Consider the following 24,523-nt stretch of genomic DNA (forward strand, 5'->3'; position numbering starts at 1 on the left):
CTGGGTATAATTCAGGGGCCGTGTTCATAATAGCGGGAGGGGGGCCCCCCCTTGCAACTCTGACAGGTGAAACCAATCTGAATCACAGGAGCCCATGGTTAGAGGGGCCCGACCAGCCCGTGGGAGGAGGGAATGCCACCTCCAGAGATCACAAGGACACAGTGACTTCCCAGTGACCCTGCTGTCCAAGGATGGGACCCTGGACCCCAGACCCAGCTGCAGAGCCCCTTTAGACCACAGCCTGGGAGGGCTTCACTGGAAATCAGTAATGCCTCGTGAGTGAGTCTCTTCCTGTCCTGAAAACAAACAAAAAGACCACAATGGGGAGTGGAGGTGGCCTCGAATCTAGAATACAGCCGTGCACACCTGAGATGGAAGTCTCTTCTCTTTCATAGTGTGATCAAACAAGATAATGGAAGGCGAAGTGCTCAGGGAACCATCTCGGGCCACCACAATGTAACATAATTAGTGTCATCATTTCCTATTTGCAACATAAACCCAATTTGCTTTCCTGGGACCTCCATAGGTGATGTGCCCGACACAGGTGTGAAAATTGTAGCTTTCCTGGTTACTCCAGCCCCTTTGTTTGTCTGGAACCAGCTGGAAACTGGGGGTGGGGGCGGGATCATTCTGCTCATCTCCAAGGCTTTATCTGAAGGCGTGTGAATGTTCCCTCCTGCTTAACTCTGTCTTGGCAACCTTGGTATCCAGAGGCAGATCATGGCTCTATGATCTGCTCAGTGGGGGGAGATCATAGTAGCTTTTACGGGCTGCTTACTGTGTATTTGGCACAGGGCTGAGCATTTTACATCTGTTGTCTTAACGGTGTCCTTCCAACAGTCCCGTGAGGGCAAGTACTACTATTACCTCCGTTTTACAGATGGGGAAACTGAGGCTTAGAAACATTGAGCAACCTGCCAGGGTCTCACAGGTAGCAAATGGCTGAGCTGGGATTCAAACCTAGGTCTCTCTGATTCCAAAACCCCTCATAATCTTAACCAGTAGGCTAGCCTCCCTAATGGTTCTAATGAAATAATACCCGAAGTAATACCTGATATTTGCATGTTTCACGTCTGCAAATCCACTGACCACTCTTACGTGACAGGTGTTGTGCAGGACACGGACGCACGGGAAAAGTCAAGTTCGGTCATTGCATTTGGCCGGAGTAGGAGGGGCAGGTTGTAAGGGACAGGTGTGTAAGGGACAGCAGGAAGCCTGGAGGGTCGGCACCCGGAGAGGTTCCTCTGAGTGGTCCCAGAGGGATGAAAGGGGGATTTTGCCGCCAGAGGAGGAATGGGCGAGCTTTACAGCTGAGGCCCAGAGCCATGAAAAGCTAGAGTCAGAAAGGTTGTGTGGAAAGGCTCTGAGGTCCTGGAGCGCTGGGGACGTGGTGGACAGCAGCAGGACTGAGCAGGAGGCAGGGGCTGGGGGCAGGCGAAGACTCCCTAACAGGACAGAAAATCACTCATCAAAAGGGAGAAATTGACCCCTGGGCTGTTTTAGGCAAAGACATGTCTCAGTCCGCTCGGCTGCTGGGACAGACAGCACACACTGGACCACTTGCACTGCAGTTTGTTTCTCACGGGTCTGGAAGCGGGGAGTCTAAGGGCAAGGTGCTAGCAGGTCTGGCGTCTTCCCGGTCACAGACAGCTGCCTTCTTACTGTGTCCTCACATGGCGGCGAGTGAGGCGCTCTCGCCCTTGTCTCTTTTTACAAGGGCCTGAACCCCACTCAGGAGAGCTCCACCCAATGACCCCCCAAAGGCCCCGCCTCCAGGTACATCACGCCCGGGCTTGGACTTCAACCTATGAACTGGGGTCGGGGAGGGGGGGTACAGAAACATTCAGTCCACAGCAAAACTAATGTTTATCAAACACACCCTAAAAAGAGCGACAAAGCAAGCCACAGAAAACAAGGTTTACAACACCCTCCAGCAGGGCTGAAATGTACGAGATGGAAAATGCCAGGTGCCGGTGTGGATGGGAGAGATTCTCCGAGGCCACTGGTGCGAGTGTCACTGAGATCACCACTTGGGAACACGGTGTGGCTACATTTTCCAAAGTTGAACACACCCCGTGTCCAGCAAGCCCGCTCCTGATCGTGCTCTGTGTACACATGTGAACCAAGGAACAAGTAGGAGGGTGGGTGTTCAAAGCAGCCTTCTTCGAAATACCCCCAGACCAGATGGCACCCACATGTCCATTTAGTGTAGAATGGGGGACTGTGTGGTGGTTTTCCCACACAGTGGAGTATTGTACATGACGGGAATGTGTAACCTACCACTACGTGCAACACTGGATGCGTGGCAAACATACCGCATGAAGAATCCAGACTCCAAAGATGGCACAGGGTGCAATTCTATTTGTGTAAAAGGACAAGAGTGGTCAAAACTAGTCTGTGCTGGGGCGCCTGGGTGGCACAGCGGTTAAGCGTCTGCCTTCGGCTCAGGGCGTGATCCTGGCATTCTGGGATCGAGCCCCACATCAGGCTCTTCTGCTGTGAGCCTGCTTCTTCCTCTCCCACTCCCCCTGCTTGTGTTCCCTCTCTCGCTGGCTGTCTCTATCTCTGTAGAATAAATAAATAAAATCTTAAAAAAAAAAAAACTAGTCTGTGCTGTTAGAAGTCAGGAGATGGGACATCCCCTTGGGGAGGGGATAGTGACTGCAAGGGGGCACAAGGGAGTTTCTGGGGGCTGGAAGGTTCTGCGTCTCAGCCTGGTTGCTGGTTGTGGAGTGTGCTCTGTCCATGACAATGTTGAACACTTGTGATGGGCTCCTTTAGAACATACCTTATATTTCAGGATAAACTCAAAGAAAGCTGGTCTAAGACAGTGGCTGTGTGCCAGTGTAGTGTGGAGTGGTGGACCCCCAAAGACATGGCCATGTCCTAATCCTCGGAACCTGTGAACGTGAACTTTGTTGGAAGAAGGGTCTTTGCAGATGTGATTAAGTTCAGGATCTCAAGATGCTGTCATTCTGCATTATCTGTGTGGGCCTCAAAAGCAGCGGCACATGTCCCTAGAAGAGACACACAGGGTGAAGAGGAGAGGCTGTATGAAGATGGCTGAGAATGGAGTGATGCTGCCACCAGCCAAGGAGCACCTGGAGCCATCAGGAGCCAGAAGAGACAAGGAAGGATCCTCCCCTAGAGCCTTGCGAGGGAGCCCAGCTCCACTGACACCTCAATTTTGGACTTCCGCCTTCCAGAACTGTGAGAGAAGAAATTTCTGTTGTAAGCCATCCAATTTGTAGTAATTTGTTAGCACAGCTCAGGAAAACTAATACAGCCACGTAAACCCAGCTCTCGAGGGGTGAGGCTCAAAGAGATTTTTTTAGGCAGGTAGGGACTTGTGTAGAGCAGTGATTTCAAAAGATCATCCGGGTTTCTTGTGGAAAATGGATAGGAGGGGAGGAGACGGGAGGCAGGAGTCAGATTGTTGCGTCCTGTTGAAAAAACACAACTCATATATGCATCAATTCCTCAAAATAATGTCCATGTTCTTGTCTGACTAAAGTTTGGGGGGGCGGAAGGAGAGAAAGCAGGCAGTCCTCTCCCCTTCTTTCCCCAGTACTCAGCACAGGGCTTGGGCAGAGTGAAGGCTTGAGTGAGGTGTAAGCTACACAGAGGAAGAGCACAGATCTTTTATGCTCTGATGGATTTTGATGAACATACACAGTCATGTAACCAGCCCCTTAGGGAACATTTCCATCACCCACTTCCTGTCCCACTCAAGCACTGATCTGATTTCTGTTAACATAATGAGTTTCTTCTCTTCTTCAATGAGTGTCATAGAAATGAAATCATGTATTTTGTACTCCTTCTTGTCTAGCTTCTTTCATTCAGCGTAATGTTTTTGAGATTTATTCATGTTTTTGCTCAGCCCTTCGAACAGCTTTATTGTGGAGCAGTATTCCATCATATGGCTATACTGCATTTTATCAGTTCTTTTGTCAATTGACATTTTGGTTATTTCGTTTTTGTTACTATGAATAAAGTAGCTACAGACATTCTTTTTTTTTTGACATTTTTTTTATTATATTATGTTAATCACCATACAGTACATCCCCAGATTCCGATGTAAAGTTTGATGCTTCATTAGTTGCGTATAACACCCAGTGCACCATGCAATACGTGCCCTCCTTACTACCCATCACCAGTCTATCCCATAGCTACAGACATTCTTGCACAAGTCTTTGTGTGGACGGATGCTTTACCTTCTCTTGAGCAAATGCCTGGGACACAAGTGTATGATTAACTGTACAGGATCCCGCCCACTGGTTTTCTTAAGTGATTTTGTCACTTTGGAATTTTTACAGCACACCAGCAGCATATGAATATTCCTGTTGCTTTATATCCTCGTCAACACTTGGGATTATCGGTTTTTAATTTCAGTCAATCTAGTGGTTAAAAGTGGTTTTAATTGGGATGTTGCTGACAACTAATGATGTTGCACTTGTTTTCATGTGCTTGTTGGCCATTCGTATATCTTTTGCAAAGTGCCTGTTCAAGTTTATTGCCCATTTTATTTAGTGGTTGGTTTGTCTTATTACTGGGTTGTAAGAATTCTTTATGTGTTCTGGATATAAGACCTTTGTCAGATAGATGCAGTAAAATATCTTCTCTCAACCTGCGGCTTATGTTTTCATTTCATTTTATTTATTTATTTATTTATTTAAAGATTTTATTTATTTATTCGATAGAGATAGAGACAGCCAGCGAGAGAGGGAACACAAGCAGGGGGAGTGGGAGAGGAAGAAGCAGGCTTATAGTGGAAGAGCCTGATGTGGGGCTCCATCCCACAGTGCCGGGATCACGCCCTGAACCGAAGGCAGACACTTAACCGCTGTGCCACCCAGTTGCCCCTATCTTTTCATTTTAAAAATGGTTTCTTGGGGCACCTGGGTGGCTCAGTCTGTGGAGCACGCAGACTTTAAATAAAAACCTTAAAAATAAGTTATTTTATAAAAACAATGGTTTCTTTTGAAGAGCAGAAGTTTTTAGTTTTGAAGTCCAATTTATGATTTTATTCTTTAGGGTTAATCCTTTTTGTGTCCTAATAAATAGTTGCCTACCTTGAGATAAAGAAGGTTTTTCTCCTATGTTTCCTTATAGAATTATTTTAGTTTCAGCTTATATGTTTAGGTCTGTGATTCTTTTCAGATTAATTTTGCCTATGGTAGGTGGGGTGGGTCTAGGTTCATTAATATTTTTTCAATTGAATAAAGATGCCCAGGCATCTGGGTGAAGAGGGCGAGTGGAAGCCCATTGGTTTCCAACACCATAAACTAACTAATTTGACATTATTTTGAGAACTTACTGGGCGCCTGTCACTGTCTTATGCTCTAGGGTTACATAATGGTAGCTAACTAGACATGTCTCCTGCCTGTATGGAATTTGTTATCTAAAAAACAGGTAGGAAGGAAAGAATCACAGTGACTTACAATGACGACTTGGGAATATCAGGACTTGGGAAATAGAAGTCCCTAGTGTCACATATATTTGGGGAAGGCTTATTGTGAAGATACAAAGACATCATGATAGAGTAGAGACTTGCAGGAACACTAGGGACAACTTGGGCAAAAAGTGGGGGTGCTTTGAAGAAGCAGGTGTGTTGTGTCTGATTTCAGGGCCACATGCTGGGGCCAGGGAGGCAGTGCTAAGAGTCGGTTTTCATCCTGAGAACAGTGGGAGGACACGGAAATGTTGGAAGGGGTGTGTGTGTGTCACACGTGTCTGCTCGCATGCCGCACACATTTCTCCTGCTGCACAGTGTGGGGGACAGAGCTAGATGCAGGGCATGTGGGTCTGCAAGGTCATACATTTAGCTCCTGGTGACAGTGGTGCATTTGTGGGGAGACCCTACACCCTCCTGTGGGTGACCCTGGCCTGGGGACAGGCTTTGGATGTGATTGTAGTGACTGCACCAAGGCGGGACTCCTGGACCCCACGTGGAACAAGGTGACGAGACACCGGGGCCGAGCTTGACTGTTCGCTGCGCCGTTTTCTATCTATGACCTCATTTCACTGCACCGCGATCAGGGAGGAGTTATTGCTCTTTATATCTCTCATAATTTCTTACTTTACAGAGGAGGAATCTGGGGGTCAGAGAAGGTGGGGGCCTCGCTCCTGATTGCTCAGCCAGGCAAGAGTAAACCCTGGCCTTCCTGCTCTGAAGCCCCCTCCCCCCTGCCTTCCCCAGCATAACTCATAACCAGGAATCGTGTCCAAGTTAGAGGTGTTTTCCCAGGCTCTAAATTTTCCACAGGCTCGTGCTGTGGGGCCACTTCCAGGTTGGCAGTGGATCTAGGGATTGGGGGTGTGACCCCTGCCTTGGTTCAGAAATAGTCTTTTCCGGTGACAGAGAGCCCGCCGGATGGTCTCAGCTGTTTGCAGCCGCCTGGGCAGACATGACCATGAGCGTCCTGGTCAGGTCTGGAGTGGCGTGGTGGAGAGAGCCCCCGACGTAGAGTCAGCCGGACCCGAGTCCCAGTCCCGGCCTTCCACCCAGCAGCCCTGACGCTGGGCAACACTACACCTCTCTGGTCCTCAGTTTCCTTATCTGTAAAATACAGAAGCTAGTCGTTGTAAGAACAAAATTGCCATTTTATGTGACAATATTCTTGGTGCTTGGCTCACAGTAGGAGCCTAATAAATGTGAGCTGTGGGGGTGGCAGCATTATTCTTGTCATTCCTGGGGAGGGAGTTAGTTGTGTGGGGGCAGGGCAGTTATCATCAGCATTACTAAGGGGAAAAGGACATGTTGATTTATTTCTTGGGCAGTTCTCTTTCTGAGCCGGCCAGATGCCTGACTTGGAACAGCTCAGCACGTGGAGGCTGCTTGCAGTCTCAACCCGGAAGACTGATGTGCCGTAATAATCCTTTCCGCGAGTGTAGCATTTTTCCCCTTGAAAAGCACGGTTAGATCTCTTACTGCAGTTGATACCCAAACAACCTTTGAGGTCAGCTGGCCAGGCCTTATTATCCGCATTCCAGATGATGAAGTGGAGACTTGGAAAAGAAACCTGATTTGCCAAGGATCGTAGAGAAAGGTGGTGAGAAAGGTCAGAGGAGAACCTGGCTGGGTCCTCCAATCAGTTCACAGCAGCATGTGGCCCAGAGACACACACAGCCCGTTGTGTGGGTATTGACTCATTTCATCCCCTCAATAATCCCGGGAGGTTGATACCGTCCTGACTTACCTACCGGGAGGCTGATTCCCCAGAGGTTAGGTGAGGGGCCCGAGATCGCCCAACTGGTGAGTGAGGGCTGGTTTGGGATTCCCATCTGAGCCAACCCGATGGCAAGACTGGCTCTCTCTTCACTCTCCTCTTCCGCACGAGAGGAGAGAAAAGGACCACAAATGTATGAGCAGCAGGAACTGCCAAGACAGACATGGGTTTGAGTGTTTTCCTATTTTAACTGGGCTAAATGAAACCTTTATCTTCATGGCGTTGGCTATCATGGCTGGGTGGATGTCTGGGTATCTGCTTAGGAGCTAACAGGTTTAGTTTTATTGTTTTGTCAAAATACTGCAGAAATCAATATATCTCCATAATTCAGTGTTATACCAAGAGGCATTTTTGTGCCATATATAGCAAAAATTGTATTATACTTTTGAGATCATAGGTAATGATGACAAAGTGTTCTGTGTTCAATTCTAGCATTAACGTCTGGTTTGAACAAAGCTTGAAATATGATCTCAGAGCTAAGAGGCTTTAATATTAAGATCTTTAACTGTAATTTATGTGACAGAAGATAGGGTTTAGCATAATAAAATGTAATGGGCTCCTCAAATGAAGAGGACGAGAGACAATTGAAAACAAGGTAAAAATGGTAAATTATAAATAACAGTAAATCTACCTTTATGTTGTTACTTCATTTATTTTTGATTTGTTAGATAGGCTCTATAATTCCTCATTTTCCCATGTTTCAGAACAGAACATTTCTCAAATGGTGCCTATTTGAAAGGAGAGCCCAGAATTACCGTTGGCCTCAGCTCGCTAGTTAAGGGGGGTCCGAACATTTCCGCCACTGTTTCCCCTCCTCCCGTGCTAAGGGTTCATCTGTATGATTCCGTTCATCTGTGCTGCGGTCCTCTCTCCCTCTGTGTCTTCTCCTTCCTGGTATTTTTGGTCTTGTTTATGTTTTCGTAAATCAGTCTCTACTTGAAAATGCTATGATGTATATTTGTACACAAATTATGTAGACATTAAGGATTTTAGACCCAAACTAGAAAGTCATGTTCACAAAAAGAAAGTAGAGGAAGAAGATTTATTTCGCACAAGGGCTGAAGGGTAAGAGCAGGGTAGTTCATGGAATTTTTGTTACCCTATGGAAAGAAAAGATGTGGCAGTTCTTCAAAAGAGGGAATTATCTGGAATTTAGCCTATAAGTTTTTTTTTTTTTAAGATTTTATTTATTTATTTGACAGAGAGAGAGATAGCCAGCGAGAGAGGGAACACAAGCAGGGGAGTGGGAGAGGAAGAAGCAGGCTCCCAGCGGAGCAGGGAGCCCGATGCGGGACTCGATTCCAGAATGCTGGGATCACGCCCTGAGTCAAAGGCAGACACTTAATGACCGAGCCACCCAGGTGCCCCTGTAAGATTTTTTTTTAAGATTTTATTTTTTATTTGAGAGAGAGCACAAGCAGGGGAAGTGGCAGAGGGAGGGGGAGAAGCAGGCTCCCCCTGAGCAGGAAGCTCGATGCGGGGCTCCATCCCAGGACCCTGGGATCACGACCTGAGCCGAAGGCAGATGCCTAACCGACTGAGCCACCCAGGTGCCTTGTAAGATTTTTTTTTTTTTAAGATTTTATTTCTAAGTAATCTCTATGCCCAACGTGGGGCTTGAACTCACGACCCCAGGATCAGGGGTCACACGCTCTTCCGACTGAGCCGGCCAGGCGCCCCTTAACCTCTAAGATTTTGAATGATGAACTCTTATGTTTTAATCATACTTGCATTCTCAAAATTTGCTTGATTTCAAGATTTGGAAATAAACAGGCAGAATTGGTGTAGAGAGTGAAGGGGGGTCTTAGAATGGAATCTGGCCTCTGGGGTTATAGTTTTTGTTTCTGCTTTTGTCTGGAAGAGCCTAGGTTCAGTCGGCTTCAACAGTGATATGAGCCCCCTGCTGCGTGTGGTCAGCACCCCCTTAGCAGGGTGGGGTCTGCTCCCAGCGAAGTCTGCCTCCCAGCAGGAAAGATACACATGGGAGAGAACTGGCCTCTGCCTTGCGACCGTCACAGTTGCCAAAGCATCTGAAGTTCTTCTTTACCCATTTTTGAATAAAAAATCAAAATTCACCTTGGCTTCGAAGGGATATGAGAGAGGAATCAGTTAGCCTGGACTCTTCCTCTTTCTTCTCTCGGGACTGAGAAGCGTCGTGGTACCAGCAGCGGGCAGATCAAATGCAAATGTATTTTTGTCCGGAACTGGCTGACCACGTTCCTGCAGTTACCGAGTGCGTGTATGCTCCGTGCTCCCACAGTTGCGTTTGCCCGCAGGGTGTGACTTCTGTGATACTTGCCTGAAGATGCCCCCCTCCCCTCCTACAGATCTGTCTTGGTTGTCCACTAGCTCATGACATTAAATAACCATGATTGATCATTCTTCCTCAATTAGAAAGTACTTTATAGTTTATAGGTCACTTTCTCTTCATTCGTTCATTCATGCATTCACCCAGGAAGGATTTCTGAGATGCCTACCATGTGCATGACACAGACTAGGTCTGCAGTTTACCTACAACTCTAGAAACCTCGGGCTGAGGCTCAGAAGAGTGGAGGGACCAGCTCATTCCTCAGTGGCCGAGAAGCAGCCTGTAGTCTCAGCACCACATTGCCAGAGGCCACACTCTGTGGGCTTTGGGGGCCTCCAGAAATATGTAAATGAAAACAAAACAGAGGATTGTAATCATTAGTGACTTGTCTGGGGCATACCCTCTAAGCGGTAGATTCATAACAAATGAGTATTAAAGATTTAGTCATCAGGTGTAATGATGATTTCTGGCAATTTCCCCCTCACAGTGCAAATGTGCATTTAGAACTGACTTTTACACTGTTGAAAGTATCAGCCTGCTGAAATCCTTCATTAGCGGGAACCCACTGTGGATTAAATGAAATTCTGTAGCCCAAGGAAAGAGATCGGTGGGTCAATAGTCCGGGAACATGAGAAGTGTTACACAGGGGAATGTGATTTATGAAAAAGTTTTCTGACTTCACAGCAGTTTTCTCTGAATCCATAAATGCCCAAACGTTTAGGCGATAGTCTCCATATACACTTGATGGAAATGAACCCCTTCACCCCGTGTTGGGTGTCGGAAAGCAAAAAGGAGAGGGGAGCTGAGCCTGTCCCTCAGGCCCACCTTCCCCGGCCCTCGCCCTCCCGCCCTTTCATCTGCAGGGCGGTGGGGCCCACCCGCTTCGGGGGGCAAAGCAGAGAGGAGATCTGCCTAATGAGGGCGACCGAGCAGATCCCTGACTCCTGCAGGGCCTCGGCATCTTTTCAGCTCCAGACCTCCGACAGCACTGGGTCTCCTCGATGCGGGAGTGGTTCCTGAGATTTTTCAGGGCTTTGTCGAGAAGCAGTTAAAGGACAGTTACATGCTTCAGGTGAAACTGTCTGCGGGTCTGTCTTTGTTTGATTCTGCAGCATAAACGGGAAGTTGTGTCCTGGAGGTGTTTGTTCCGCGGCCTCTTAGTCAGGGCTGTCCAGAGAAACGACCAGTCTACACATATGATAGGAGATGAATGTGAGGAATCGGGCCGTGTGATTGGAGAGGCTGAGAAGTCCCATGACGTGCTGGCGACGCGGGAAAGCCGGTGGTGGCCGTCAGTCTGATTCTAAGGCCTGGGCGGCAGCGGGGCTGATAGTATACATCTCATTCCAAGGGCAGAAAACCTATGTCCCAACTCAGCTGATGGGAGGGGACCACATCCTCTGGTCTTCTGTTTTGTTCTGTTCAGGCCCTCAACAGACTGCATGACACTGCCCCCCCCCCCATTGAGAAGAGCTAATCCAGGTGCACTGGAAATAAGGTCTACCTGGCACCCTGCGGCCCAGTCAAGTAGACACCTAGAGTTACCCCTCGCACGTGTGGTCGCTCACTCTAACCCAGAGGTATCCGAAGGGTCCGACATTCCCTTAGCTCCTCTTTGGCCAAGGCTGACGTGGGGTATGTCATGACTCTCACGACAGGACCACCTTGACCAAAGGTTCTGGGAGACCTTGTGTCTTGGGGCCGGGGCAGAAATGGAGGTGAGGACGCCACCTCTCAGCCTGCTGGCCACATGAGCTTAGTAAAGAATGGATTCCATCTGGCTGACTTTGAGATTCGGACATTTCCCTGCCACTGTCATCTTGACACTGACTCATACAGCTCTTCCTCTGGTTTTGAACCTCTGATTCATTTTTTCAGTAAAAAGAAAAAGTTCATTTATTTTGGTCCCATCGATGATGAACTCTTGGGTGGTATCTCGGCTGCCAAGAGCTCTAGGACATGGTGGTGAAGTTGGGGGGCCGTGAGCGTGCTGGCTGACTGCTGAATGCCACTGTGTCATGCTGAACAGAGGTGGCGGGGAGCGTTGGCAGAGTTGTACAGGTAGAAAGCACCCACCTGAGAAGGCGAGAATGGAAGTGTTTCCCTAGTGGATTTGCACAGCTCCTGGAGAGAGACCGGCTGACAGTAGCAGGGGATGGCAGGCACACTGTCTGAGGTCCCGAGGCTTGCCCTGTGGCATTCCACGTGAGCTATTGAACAAGCGTGTATCACCAGCAGTATGGTGGCCCATGGGAAGCACATGGTGCCAAGCCCATAGTGACCTGCCAATGTGTTCCTGGTGAGGAATTTAGGGCTGGGGAGGCGGGCCTTCCTGCCTAGGCCCCTGTCCAGTGGGCTCTCTGCTCTGAGCTCTTCCCTATGCCTTTGAATAGGAGCCCCCTACTCAGCACTCCCTGTGCCTCCCACCTCCTGAATGCTTTTCCCCATTCCTACCTGAACCCCCTCCTGGCCTCTCCCTCTCCCCTTATCCAGTCATATTCTACTGGGCCCTTCAAGGTCAAGCTCAAGGTTTACCTCACCCACGAAACACCCCTCAGCCCTCCTTGCCCCAGTTCTGTCCATGAGATGGGACCAGGGTCACCGGAATAGCTGCCTTCCATGGAAACGCACACGGTTCCAGCATTTCCCCCACCCCAACCTCCCTTCCCAGTGAAGCCTCAGACCCCTGTCTATGTCCAGCCTATTGCTGTCCCTAGTCATCAGGCCACCACTCAGCAGTATAGATGCTGGCCTTGACCTTGACCCCAGCAATTCTAGCAGGTATCTGGGGAATGCCTTGTGAAACACAGACCCTTTCTTGGGAGTGTGGGGAGATTTGTCAACTAGCCAGCCATGAGTCTGGAGCCCTGGAGCTGGGGGGCGGGGGTTGGGGGAGCGACTCCCAGTGTCACTGAAGGCCAAGCCCTGGGGATGGAGCAGTTCAGGACGTTCAGGGAGCCCTGCACAGCTGCAGGCAGACCTCCCAGCTCCCGGGCATCCGCCCCCCTCCCTCCAGCAGCCGCCACAAAACAGAGCGCTCTAGTCAGGTGTTTCCATGATCACATCTCCCCTCTGCTGGGGCCGGGTGGGGGCGTGTGTGTCTCTGAGGAGCTGGATTCAAGAGCAGGAAAGGCTCTGGAGCAAGCCAGCGGGGCAGCGGGTACTTACCACTGGAGGCTGTTCACCTGTGCTCAGCTCCCCACCGCGCTCCACTAAGGTCCGGGCACAGCTTTTCGTAGACAAATTTCCCGAAGTGGGGAAAATGCCTCTGAATGACATTTGTTCTCACTGGGGTAAAATTAGAGATCTCCGTAGGTGTCACTTCCAAATTCAGTGTGGAAAGGGCTTCTGCACCCTCGGCTGACTTCCTGGCATTTCCACGGGACCAGTGTGGGTGGGGGGAAGTTCAGGGCTGTTCTCACCCACCATCTCCTTGCCTTGTGTAGAGGCAGAAACCCTCCCGGTCTGCGATTTCTGGAAGGAAGCCTTGATTCTATCAGTCACCACCCCCATCATCATCACCGTCGTTATCATCCCCACCGCCATCATCATCACCATCATCCTCCCCCATCTTTATCTAAAGTGGGGGAAATGGCTGAATCCATTTAACTATGTGCCTTTAATTCCAACAAGATTTCCATTCCCCTCACTTGCTCTAACACTTTTCCAAACAGCGGGTGTAACAGGTTTTAGAATTTGATTACAGCACCATCTACTGGGTACTGGACATCCCATTTTTCTAGGCCTTTCCGGCACATTGGGTTTTGCTCCTTCTGTCCGTTTTTTCCTCCCCTCTCCTCTGCTCTTCTCCTGGCAAAAGCACCAATTGTTAGTTTGAAAAGGTGCCATCAATTAATTCATAAAGGCGAGGCTCTAGTAAGATGACGAAAAGCTCACATCCCTTGCCAATAAATACTTACAAAGACAATGGGCCGCGCTTACCACAATGCATTTCATATAATTATTTCCTGGGATCAATAATCTCATCAGTGGGCTCAGTGATGGGGACATCACAGTAATGAATGGCTGGGTGCTGTGGCCATCAGAAGTTCTGTCCTTAGCCCTGTCACCTCGGAGCTGCCCAAGGGCATGACGGGAATCAGGGCTCTGCTGGCTGCAGGATTAATCATAGTTATCCCAACTCATATTCGTGTAATTTGCCTTCCTTATGCAGCCTGCCCCAAATTGATCAGCATGGATTTCTTGCTGCACAATAGGCCACTCTTGCAGTCTAGAGGAGAGTGGGAAGGACTCCGTGTACGTGGCAGGGAAGGGACAAATTGGATTAGTCACGCTCAGGAAGTAACAAAAACTGAATCACACCAGAACGTCGCTGGAGCGTGTTTGTGGAAGCCAGGCTGGGACTTCTCGGGACTTGGGGAAGGGAAGGAGAGATGGTCTGTGTGCTCCTGTATGATCTGTGGGGACCAGGCCTTGCTGTGTCCGTCCTGGCCACTGGAGGAGCCAGGAGCCAGGTCAGCAGGGGGAGGGGACTTGCCTGCTGCCATCCTTTGCTTCCCAGCTCTCTACGGGGCATTGTCCTTACTTTTCCAGAGACCTGTTTACAGAGCCCCAGGACTTTGGGGCCACGTGAGGTGCTGACCACTGTGGACATTGATGGGGGCCCTGGATTTGTGGTTTCAACAGAGGGGCTCACGTCAGATGCAAAACTAGCCACGTCTCTCCATTTGCTCTAGCAAAGGCAACTGGATTCCTGAGTTTCTTTTCCTTATGTGGAGGTGATGGGTTGTAGAGAAATGTCTGTATCCGTGCAGTAGTTCCTTCTCTTAGAGAGTTGCCCCATAATTTGGCTTTAACTGGTCCCTTTAGGCAACTGGATCTGAAGGTTGTCCCCAGGTGCAGAACCTTTCTTGCCTCTGAGCCTCTGTGTGGGCTGGTCCCTCTGCCTGGAGCACCCTTCTCTCCATTCATTCCCTCCAAGCCCCAGCCGGGCTGACTCCCAGGAGTTAATCTCTCCCTCCTGCTAGGCCCGCTGACCCAGGTCATTGCCACATGCTGGTGCGTGCCTCCTATTTCAGTTTTTCTGACCCCCCCCCTTCCCCACGGAGCCAAGAGACCAGGAGACCCTGCCTCCCCTATGTTGTTGTCTTGTATGTCTGCAGCCTGCAACACGGTCTTCTCGATTGCAGTTTGTTCCTTCATGAACTCACCACGCTCGGTGTGCTGAGCACTTGTTGTTCTAAGTGCTGGGGCCATGGTGACGAGCAAAGCAGCTTGACCCTGTCCTCACGGAGCATGCGGTCTAATGGGGGAGGCAGGCATTAATCAAATACCCCCCCCAAGTACATATGCGCAAGGAAGATGGGTCCTACAGAGAAGGGCCACGAGAATAACAGAAACTGACCTGATAGATCGGGGGGGCTTCCTGGAGCAGGTGAGGTTGGAGGTGGAGCAGAAGGATAGAATGAAGGCGGGAAGGAAAAGCATGCCAGCAAAGAGAAGAACATGGGAAGGGTGCACTCATGAAGATGCTGGCAGGTGTGGGTTAAATTGCATCTCTCCCATCCCCCCAAATATGGAGAAGTCCTGACCCCCGGTGCCTGTGAATGTGATCTTACTTGGAAATAGGGTCTTAGGGTTGTAACCAAGTTAACGAGCACTCGTACTGGAGTAGGGTGGACCCTTCATCCAGTCTGACTGGTGTCTTGATAAGGGTGGAGACAGGCGTGCGGACCTCTCTGCCGTGGTGTGGGGGTGTCCTGGAGGGCAGGCCTGTGAGCAGGGGGCACAGAGGGAGGCTGAGGATGGATGTCTAGAACCGGCATGGTGGTGGAGGGAAGAGGAGGAATTGGAGAGGTCAGGGGCCGTGGGTGACTGAATGAATGAAGGAGAGATTGGGACCGAACCAGCTGGAGAGGAAGGGTGGACCGCATGTCAGCAGACATCCCCTGTGTTGGTGGAGTGCAGAGGGGCCGGGCTCTTCTGGGACAGAGGGTGGGTTGTCACATCTTCTGTTAGACAATGGCCAATCTAAGCATCACCAGCATTGGAACTACTCCGCTATCTTGGGAGAGGTGGAGGGAAGGCTGCCAGGCCGGCCTCAGAGCCTACCTGGGGTCCCCAGGTGATGACAGAGCTGGTGCTGGAAGCTAGTCCTTGTCACTGCTAATGCTCGGTCCTGCTGTCTTCTCCCTATGCCTCTGTTACACCTCCTGAGAGGGTCCCAGTCCTGTCTGTCAGCTTGCGTCAGCCAGAGGCAGCGCCTACCGAAGTGGTTCTGAATTCACTTTCTCCTCTCTGTGTTTTTTTATCTTGTGGTATTATCCACCTCTTGACTCTCAGGTGAAACGGGAGATTTCAACAAATGCAACGAGGACACAACTAAAAAATACAGAGAGCCCAGCGAGTCGGCCACTGCCTCCTGACGACACCTCTTGGGGTCAGCTCTGGTCTGAGCATCTTTGGAACATGGCGTGCTTTCATAGAGGAGGCCCCTCTCCTGGCCAGAGGCTCTGTGGTGACGGCGGATGGGGAAGTGTGGACGTGGAGCGTGGCCCACTTACAGATGAAACAGGTGGGGGGCTTGGAGCCTCTGGGGTCAGTCCGGGATATCTTGCAGAAGAGTCTCCCCATTATGGTCAAAAGGGTCTGTGGCCTTCGGGGACAGTCCGGTGGGGTGGGAAGAGATGGTGAGGAGACCCACTTTCTGCCCTGGTCCACCATGTCCGAGCTGTCTTTTTTGTGCTTCTCTGGGCCTCAGTTTCCTTCTCTCTAAAATGAGGAATGAGACTGAATAATTTATAAAGATATGTTCAACTCTAAAATGCAATGATCTTTGTTTTATTCTTTAAAAAAAAAAACAACTCAGAGTGTGTGTAATCCTTGCAAATTTGAGTTTTGTCTTGCAGTTCCACAGCTGCGGAGCTCACAGCATCCTCTGGGGTCTGCCTTAGCCCCAGCTGTCCACTGACAAATGTAACTCTGTATGGACATGTTAGCAGCAGATGACGGTCTTTTGGGCGTGTTTATCAAAGGGGAGGGTGAGCCGCCCCTGTAGAGACAGCCCTACACAGTGCCCGGCCTTCCCTGCATTCCTCCCGCCTCACCCACCAGCTCTCTGATTGTATTCATCAGCTTTGGTCTTAAACATGCTGCTTAACAAACCACCCCACACTCCGTGGCTTAAGAGGACTGTCATTTATTCTCGTTATCTCATTCTCTGGATTGGCAGGGGATCAGCTGTTGTTGGCTAGGCTCATGCACGAGTCTGGGGACCTGCTGGGGATCAGATGGTCTAGGCTGGGCTCTGCGGGGTGGGTCAGCTGTGCTTTACAGGCCTCTCCTTCTCCCAGGTCCAGTGGGCCAGCCTGGTTCTTCTCGTGGTGGTGGCAGCAGAGACACAAAAGGGCAAGCCCAATTACCCAAGCACTTGCCAAGCCCTTGGCCACATCATGGCTGTTAACACTCGATTGGTCAAAGCCAGGCACTGGGTCAAACCCAAGTCAAGGCCAGGGAGGTGTCCCCTACCTCTCTATGGAGAGGAATTGCAAAGTCACACGGCAAAGGGCATGGACTCAGGGAGGAGCAAAGAATCAGGGCTCTTAACGCACTCTGTGTTTCTACCAATCGGATATGTTGATACCATCCCTCATTGCGTGTTTGTACTTCCCTTCGCACAGGGATAACTGTGGTTCTCATCAACATCAATCTTGTTGCAAATATGCTCTAGCCTCAAGGCATCCCAAATACCACCAGAATACTGTCAGAATTGCTTCCGGAAGTACCACCACTAACACACTCACCAAGTTAAATTGGAAGACTTCTTCATAGCTCTTCTTAGCCTCCGAATATATCACACTAAGACTGTAGAATCAGAGATGCGAGTTTGAAAACTACTTGAATTAATTATTTATTCTGAGTGGTTGATGTTGTTTTATTTGCTTGTTTCCGTGTGTTTTAGATTATAGGGTTTGTTTTGTTCATCCTTTTTGACTTAATTTTTTTAAATACATAAAACATAGGCATGAGTCAAAAGTCAAACCTATATAAATAAGAGTCCTTGGAGAAACCTCACTCCCAACCTCTTCCCTCCACCTCGTTCCCACCGATTTTCCATAAGTAGGCATTTTCATTAGTTTCTGATTATTAATTCCTGTGTACCTTCTTAAAAACTATGCATGCATGTGCATGCATGTATATATGTACGGATTTTACCTTCTGTCTTATATAAAAGGTAACATGTCATATATACAAAGTTATTATAATCTATATAATAATATATTCTTTTGTACCTTGCTTTTCTTTAACAAAAATTCAGGAAATCGCTTCATATTTTCCATAGAGCTCTCCCTCATTCCTGTTGACGGCTGTGGAGTGCTCCCTGGAGTGCTCCGTGGTGTGCAAGTATTAGAGTGCTTTCGCCCGGTGTGTATCGTGTGTCTTGTCGAGTTGTATCATCAGGGCCATGGGTAAATGCCAGGTATCGCCAGCCCTGCCCCCCTCCAGAGGGGTTGTGCTATTTTGTACCTGCACACGCCCCGAGTGAGGGTGAGCACCGGCCTGGCTTCCATGGGGATGTGTAGGAAGAGGAAATGGAAGTTCGGGCAATTATCCTATGACCTGAAATCCCGTAGCCAGGGAATTTTAAGTTTCCCAGCGCAGTCCTTGTGCGGCGTGGGGTGACTCGCCTCAGAACTTCCCCTTCGTCAGGGAACAGTCTTTAATTATTGCGTGTCACACTGCATCAGGGTGCCCAGGCAACTGTCACAAACTGCTACAAACTTGGTGACTTAAAACAACAGAAATCTATTCTTGCAGAGTCCTGGAGGCCAGAATGCTGAAACTCGTCTCATGGGCCTCGATCGAGGTGTGGACAGGGCTGGGCTCCCCCCGGAGTTTCCCAGCGAGGAGCCATTCCATGCCTCCCCTTCTGGTGTCTGCTGGCTGCCGGCGTCCCTTGGCTTGTGGCCACATCACTCCCGTCTCCGCCCCGTGGTCATACTGCCTTCTCTGTGAGTCTCTGCGTAGAGTCTCCCTGCACCTCCTTCATCTAAGGATATGTGCGATTGCATCTGGGGACCATGGAAGAGTCTGGAATGATCTCCCCATCTCCAGAGACTCAATTTTTTAAATAAAGATTTTATTTATTTATTTTGAGTGAGAGAGAGAGAAAGAACGTGAGTGGGGAGAGGAGCAGAGGGAGAGAGAGAATCTCAACCAGACTCCACGCTTGAGCACAAAGCCCGATCGAGGCTAGATCTCATGACCTGTGATCATGACCTGAGCCAAAATCAAGAGTCAGATGGTGGGTTGCCTGGGTGGTTCAGTTGTTAAGCATCTGCCTTCAGCTCAGGGTGTGATCCCGGGTCCTGGGATCGAGCGTCGCATTGGGCTCCCGCTCTGCTAGGAGCCTGCTTCTCCCTCTCCCACTCCCCCTGCTTGTGTTCCCTCTCTCGCTGGCTGTCTCTCTCTGTCAAATAAATAAATAAAATCTTAAAAAAAAAAAAAAAGAGTCAGATGCTTACACGACTGAGCCACCCAGATGCCCCTCCCCATCTCCAGATCCTTAAACACATCTTTAGAGATCTTTTTTTCCCCCCTTCTCTCTGTTTGGCCCTCTAAGACAGTATTCATGAGTTCAGGGATTAGGGTGTAGACATCTTTGGAGGGTGGCTCATGAGCCTACCACACGCACTTCGGATTTATTAAGTATTTTAACCCACTTTTTCTCATGCTGTTCTCAAAACCTTTGGGAGGGGAGAGATCCTGCCTTGCCATGCTCATGTCGCACGTGGTGGCTGTGCTATGGCAGCTGAGGCCTCTGCCTCCAGGTCTGGAAGAATCCCTGAGGTCAGTCTGTTCCTGGGAGGATGATGCTAGGGAGAGACCCCCGTCGCCAGAACCAGCGCCGTCCCAGGTGCTGAGAGCTTGAGCAGTTGGCCCCTGCCGCTGAGTAGCTTGGTGCTGGTACACGTCTCCGGGCTTCGGGGGAAGCTGGGGCGGTGGGTTCTATGCAGTCAGACAAACCTGCGTCTGATGGCAGCCTCTGCTATACACGGGCTCTGTGAACTGGGGATATTACTATCTTCCCTGAGCTGTGATGTCTTTTTCTTGATTTCTTGTAAACAGGGAAAATCCTAGAGACTGGATAACATTGTGAGACCCAGATCATCCCATAGTACCTGAGATGCAAGAAGTATGTCATTTCTTTATGTTTCTGCATCAAGTCCTGCCTGGTCTCGACTTGTCCCCTCGGCAAGAATTCCCCACTGGTCACCTTGGAACACCTTCTCTTTCTGGGGATTGTGTTGAGATTCCAGGGCATAAGAAGCCCAAGAAAGGGGAGGTGAGGCCATTCTGGTCACCAGCCAATGAGCCCCTTGCCCGGGTTCCGTTGGAAGTTTCCTGGATGGCTGTGCTCCTTCTGTGCCCCGAGGCCGGCACCCTGGCAGCAAGGCCAAGCCCACGGGCACCCGGCCTCCATGGGGCTGTGCCGGCAGCTCTCTTCCCAGCTCAGCTCTCCCAGGACGCTGCATGCAGATGTCCTCCTCTCACTGAACCCTCAAAAGTGCATCCTGCCCCAGTCAAGGCAGGCCTGCTCTCGTCCCCTCATCTTTCTCTGGGGCCCAGAGTCTCTCCCACCCTGGCCCTCAGGGGTGACCAGGGAAGCACCCTTGGGCTATTCAGAAACAAGGCTGTTTCGGGTTGGGTGCCCTCAGAGGCCATCCTGACAAGCTTTATTCTTTTCAGAGATTCAAACCCTAAAACCTACTCTCCAGCCCACCCTGCAGGGAGTAAGGAAAGATCAAACTCTAAATAAATCTGGCCCACCTGGGGGCGGGGTGGGCATAGGTATGAAAATTCCTTTTATTCCCTAGACATTGTAACAAAGAGAGAAGAAGGAGCAAGGAGACTTTCAGTGGTGTGGAGGGTAACAGGTGTTCGGTACAGGCTTTCTCTCTCCCACAGCACCCCACCCTGTCCGCACTGTGGTTCCAGGGCCACGGTCCACGGCTGACACGAATGACACGAAGCCCCGCAGCCAGTCCCTGACAGTCACAGCAGTGGTAGGGGGCTGGCGCTAGTGTCCCCCTGTGGGGACTTCCTGGAGGAGGACGTGGATGGCGGTGCAAGTTGAATCCACTGAGAAGAAATGGCTCCATGCTTGGAGACCATTCGGAAGGACTGAGTGGCTCTGGGGCCACGGCCTTTGGGGACACAAAGTCAGGAGGGGAAAGACCGTCACCCACTCTCCAGGAGGCCCTCGCTTTGGCTCCATGGAGACAAGACAGGTGAGCACGGTCCCGTGGAAACAGACCGGGAAGACAGGAGGCTCCCGGCTCGTCACGCCGCCTGGAGGGATAGTGGTGACTGTAGCCACACTTCGTTCCCTGGCGTCTTCTGCTCCCTCCCCCACCCCAGCAGAGGCCGCATAAGGGCACAAAGTTAGATCATCAGCTTGGGATTTCCAACAGCCTCGGTCTGAGCGCAGGAAGATCTTTGAAAGAATGCAGATCAACCAAAGCCAGGTTTCCCTACCCTGTGGCTGGATCACTTTTGGGGGGATTGAGGGAAGAAGGGAGGGAGAGCACTTTGGCACTGTGGAGAGAGAAGGGTAAGCAGACCCCTCCCCAGGCTTGGCACCCAAGAGCACCTCCCATTCCCCCGGGGTCGGGCCCCAGGACAGCCCTTCACCCATCTGGGTGCCAGAGCTGAGGGGCAGAAAAGACCAGGCATGGGGTGTCTGGGCCCAGGGAGTTCGAGTGGCCCCAGAGGCACAGGAGCAGCCAGCTGGCTCTGGGTGCTGAAGGGGAGCTGTGGGCTGGAGGGCTGGAAGGTAAGGGGGAGAGACACGCATCGTGAGGTGGGAGGCAGGGCCGCGGGAGGGTCCTCCACGGACCAACGGGAGTGGTTCAGGAGCCAGACCAGCAGGGAATGAGGACATCACTGGGCTTGTGGGGAGATGACAGGGGCATGAACATTCTCAGCCACATGTAACCTCTCACAGCCCCACGTTGGGGCTAAACCAGCGCTGAGTTGGCTAAAAATGAGTTTCGGGGAAATGGGGACTCAAGACAGAAACCAGGTTCCCTTACGTTAGCTCAAGTCACATTTCTTCCTCACCTGCCTTTGGGACCTGAGGCATCTTCCTGCTACAGGAGAGTCTAGGATTCCTATCCCGAGATTTTTACAGCTCAATTTTTCTAGCAGAGAATTATTTCACTTTCAAAGCCACCTGCTTTTGGCCACTGAATTTTTGAAGAACGGGGAGATGTTACAGACACACACACACACACATTCCCCCCCCCAACATTATTTTCTTCAGAAAGGGGCACTGCACACTTGCTTACAGCATTTCAGAAAGTGTGACATTCTCATTTGACAATAAAAGTGCAAAAGCAGGAATGTTTGAAAATTATTTTCCTCTCCCCAATTATTCTTACAAGCCTTTCCATGGGTTTAGGGGTGTGAGGGGGTGGAGAATAATCTTCTATTCTACTGCCCTTTCTTATCTAGTGCAGCCCTGGTAAACACCAGCCAATAAGAGGAGAGGTAGAAATATAGATAGAAATATATATTTTATATAAAATTTATATATACATAAATATATATTTTATAAAATTTGTATATACATATATAAATATATATTTTATATAAAATTTATATATATAATCTATTTGTTACACAGAGAAAAATTTAATAATAATGTAGCTGACGTTTATTGCGCACTTCCTGTGGCTGGGCCCCCTGCTAACCCTTTGCAAAGCTGGCTTCCTGTAACCCTCCAGACAAGCCCACGAGGGCATGGCTGTGATGTTTGGCTGCGCGCTGCTCTGTCTCAGGCCTGAGTTAGGAGCTAAGGATGCTAAAAAGAATGACGTTGTCTGTGCCCTGCAGGATCTCGAAGTTTACCAAGCAGGGGTAAGCCCATCTCCCTGCCCCTGCCACATGTGCCAGAAAATCACTGCATGAACATTGTTCAAGGCTGTGAAGACAGAGAGAAAGGAGCATTTAATTCTGCCTGGCAGGAAGGCTTCCTGGAGGAGATGAATTGGTCTTTAAGGGACGAATAGGAGTGTGTCAGAGTGAACGGCTGTCAGCAAGATGGCCATGTTGTTTCGTACAAATCCACCATGACCCACTAACTGCTCACAGTTCTTAAGCCAGCCATTGGCTGTTGCCCCCAGACTTGGCTCTCTTGGTCCCTCTATGTGGGATGCTTACCCCCCCCCCTCGTCCTGCATAGCTTGGCTAAGTGCCAGCTGGGCTGTGCTGCTGTTTCCTGGTGGAAGGAAGAGCATCTTCTCACACCTTCTGTACCTCCAGCTGGGGAGGGCTGCTCATGGAGGGAAGGAGTGAATGAATGAATGAATGAATGCACAATTAGCCAACAGCAAGTGCCCCCCAAGAAACATAAGCCAGATCAAGGAGGCATTGGAGGCTGTTTACCCAGTCTCTTTTAAGTGTTTTTAGTTGCTCGAGACAGTTACTCTGTGCTGTAAATATACAGAAGGTTGCAGACGAAATCAAATGAACAAGCAAAGCTTGGCTCATTGCGATGGGCAGAAGTCACGGGCTGGGGGTCAGGAGGCCCACAGGCTACCTGTCCCTCCTCTTTCAGTTGGAGGACTCCGTAGCACATGCGAGGCACAGAATGAAAGCTCGGAGAGGCTTCTCGGTGCTGCAGGGGGCTCGGGTGCGGCCCTGGACAGCTGTCACTTGGGAGAAGGCACTGGCGCTGCACAGTCGTGGTGAGGTGGGCCTCCCACGTGTGTTCACGTCCATTCACATGGGGACTTGCACCTGCTTGCCACACGGGAGACCTCGGGTCGGCATCTCCAGCCCAGCCATCCTGGGCACCTCCACCTGGATGACCCCCAGGCTCTTCTAAGTCATGTCCTAAGTGACACCCATCATGTTTTCTCCAGCCCCTCTTCAAGCTTGCCCCCACCCCCTCCAGCTTGGTAGGCGACAGTCATGACACACGGCTGGGCACCTGGGCATCTGCACATGCCACCCCCCCATGTTCCTTTGAGCACTGAGCCCTCTCAGTTCTCTTGCCAAGCATCTCTCGTTCTTGCGGACTTGCTCTCCCTCACCTGGACCCGTCCAACAGCCTCCAGCTCCATTCCTCACTTCTAGTCCTCCCCTCCCCCTTCCCTCCTCCAGACCAGCCATCAGAATGCCGTTCCCACGTTCAGACCTCTCTGTGTTGCTCTCCAGTGACCCCCACTGTGCATCAGCGAATAGCCAGCAGGCATAAGGCACATGACGTCCGGGCTTGTCTCCTAATGGCCTCATCCCTGACAACCCCTACCCTCTATGCTGCCCAGGTCATGCCTGACGGTCAGTAGCTTCCTCCCCCTGCCCCAGCCTTGCGTCCTTCCAGGCCCAGGCCTAGAGCATAAGGGGGGATAAAGTGGATTCGGGATCAGGACTTCCCGAATTCCGATCTGAGCTCTGACACTAATTAGCTGTGTAACCCCAGGCCCAGAGAGGTTAACTCAGTTGCCTGGGGATGGGAGCTGCGTGGAGGAGGAAGAGGAGGGTGTAGGAGCATCGTCCTTGGAGCCGGACACCCCCGGGTTTGCATCCCAGCGTGGCCTCCTGGAGGAGAGCTACAGGAGAAGGGGACAGAGGTGTCCTGGAGGGGACACATGCCCTTCTCTGAAGAGAGGAGCGAGGGGGGTAACAGAGCAGACCTGGTCCTCCCCGAGTCCTTTGAGCCATAGGCCTGGTCAGCGAAGGGCAAGGAGGAAGCTTCAAGTTCGGTATACGATTGGAATTTTAAACTGGTCACAATATTAACAACGGAAATAATCTGAACATTCTAGAATCTTCTCAACCAGCCCTTCCAAGATGTGCTGCTCTCAGGCAAGGGACTTCGGCATTGCACCGTTGGGTGTGGTGTCCAGAGAAATGACATGCTTTCATCTTCACAGCCCCTCTTCAGGGACACTGGTTGAGAAGGCATTGCTGGTGGCCGGCCTGTGCTCTTCTGCCTTGGGTTGGCTTGGAGGGTCTG

General features: G+C 50.5%; 1 long non-coding RNA gene across 3 annotated transcripts in view; it reads left to right on the forward strand.

The window, feature by feature from the left end:
- The window catches only part of LOC117802767, a 131,560-nt gene extending 115,377 nt beyond the window's left edge, over positions 1 to 16,183 (forward strand). For all 3 annotated transcript variants that reach the window (XR_004626294.1, XR_004626296.1, XR_004626295.1), the window contains one exon: positions 15,841 to 16,183. This is a non-coding gene — a long non-coding RNA (uncharacterized LOC117802767). The remainder of the gene's footprint in view (positions 1 to 15,840) is intronic.
- The last annotated feature ends 8,340 nt before the right edge of the window (positions 16,184 to 24,523 follow it).

This window comes from Ailuropoda melanoleuca, chromosome 6 (genome assembly GCF_002007445.2).
Source record: "Ailuropoda melanoleuca isolate Jingjing chromosome 6, ASM200744v2, whole genome shotgun sequence".
Taxonomy (NCBI): domain Eukaryota; kingdom Metazoa; phylum Chordata; class Mammalia; order Carnivora; family Ursidae; genus Ailuropoda; species Ailuropoda melanoleuca.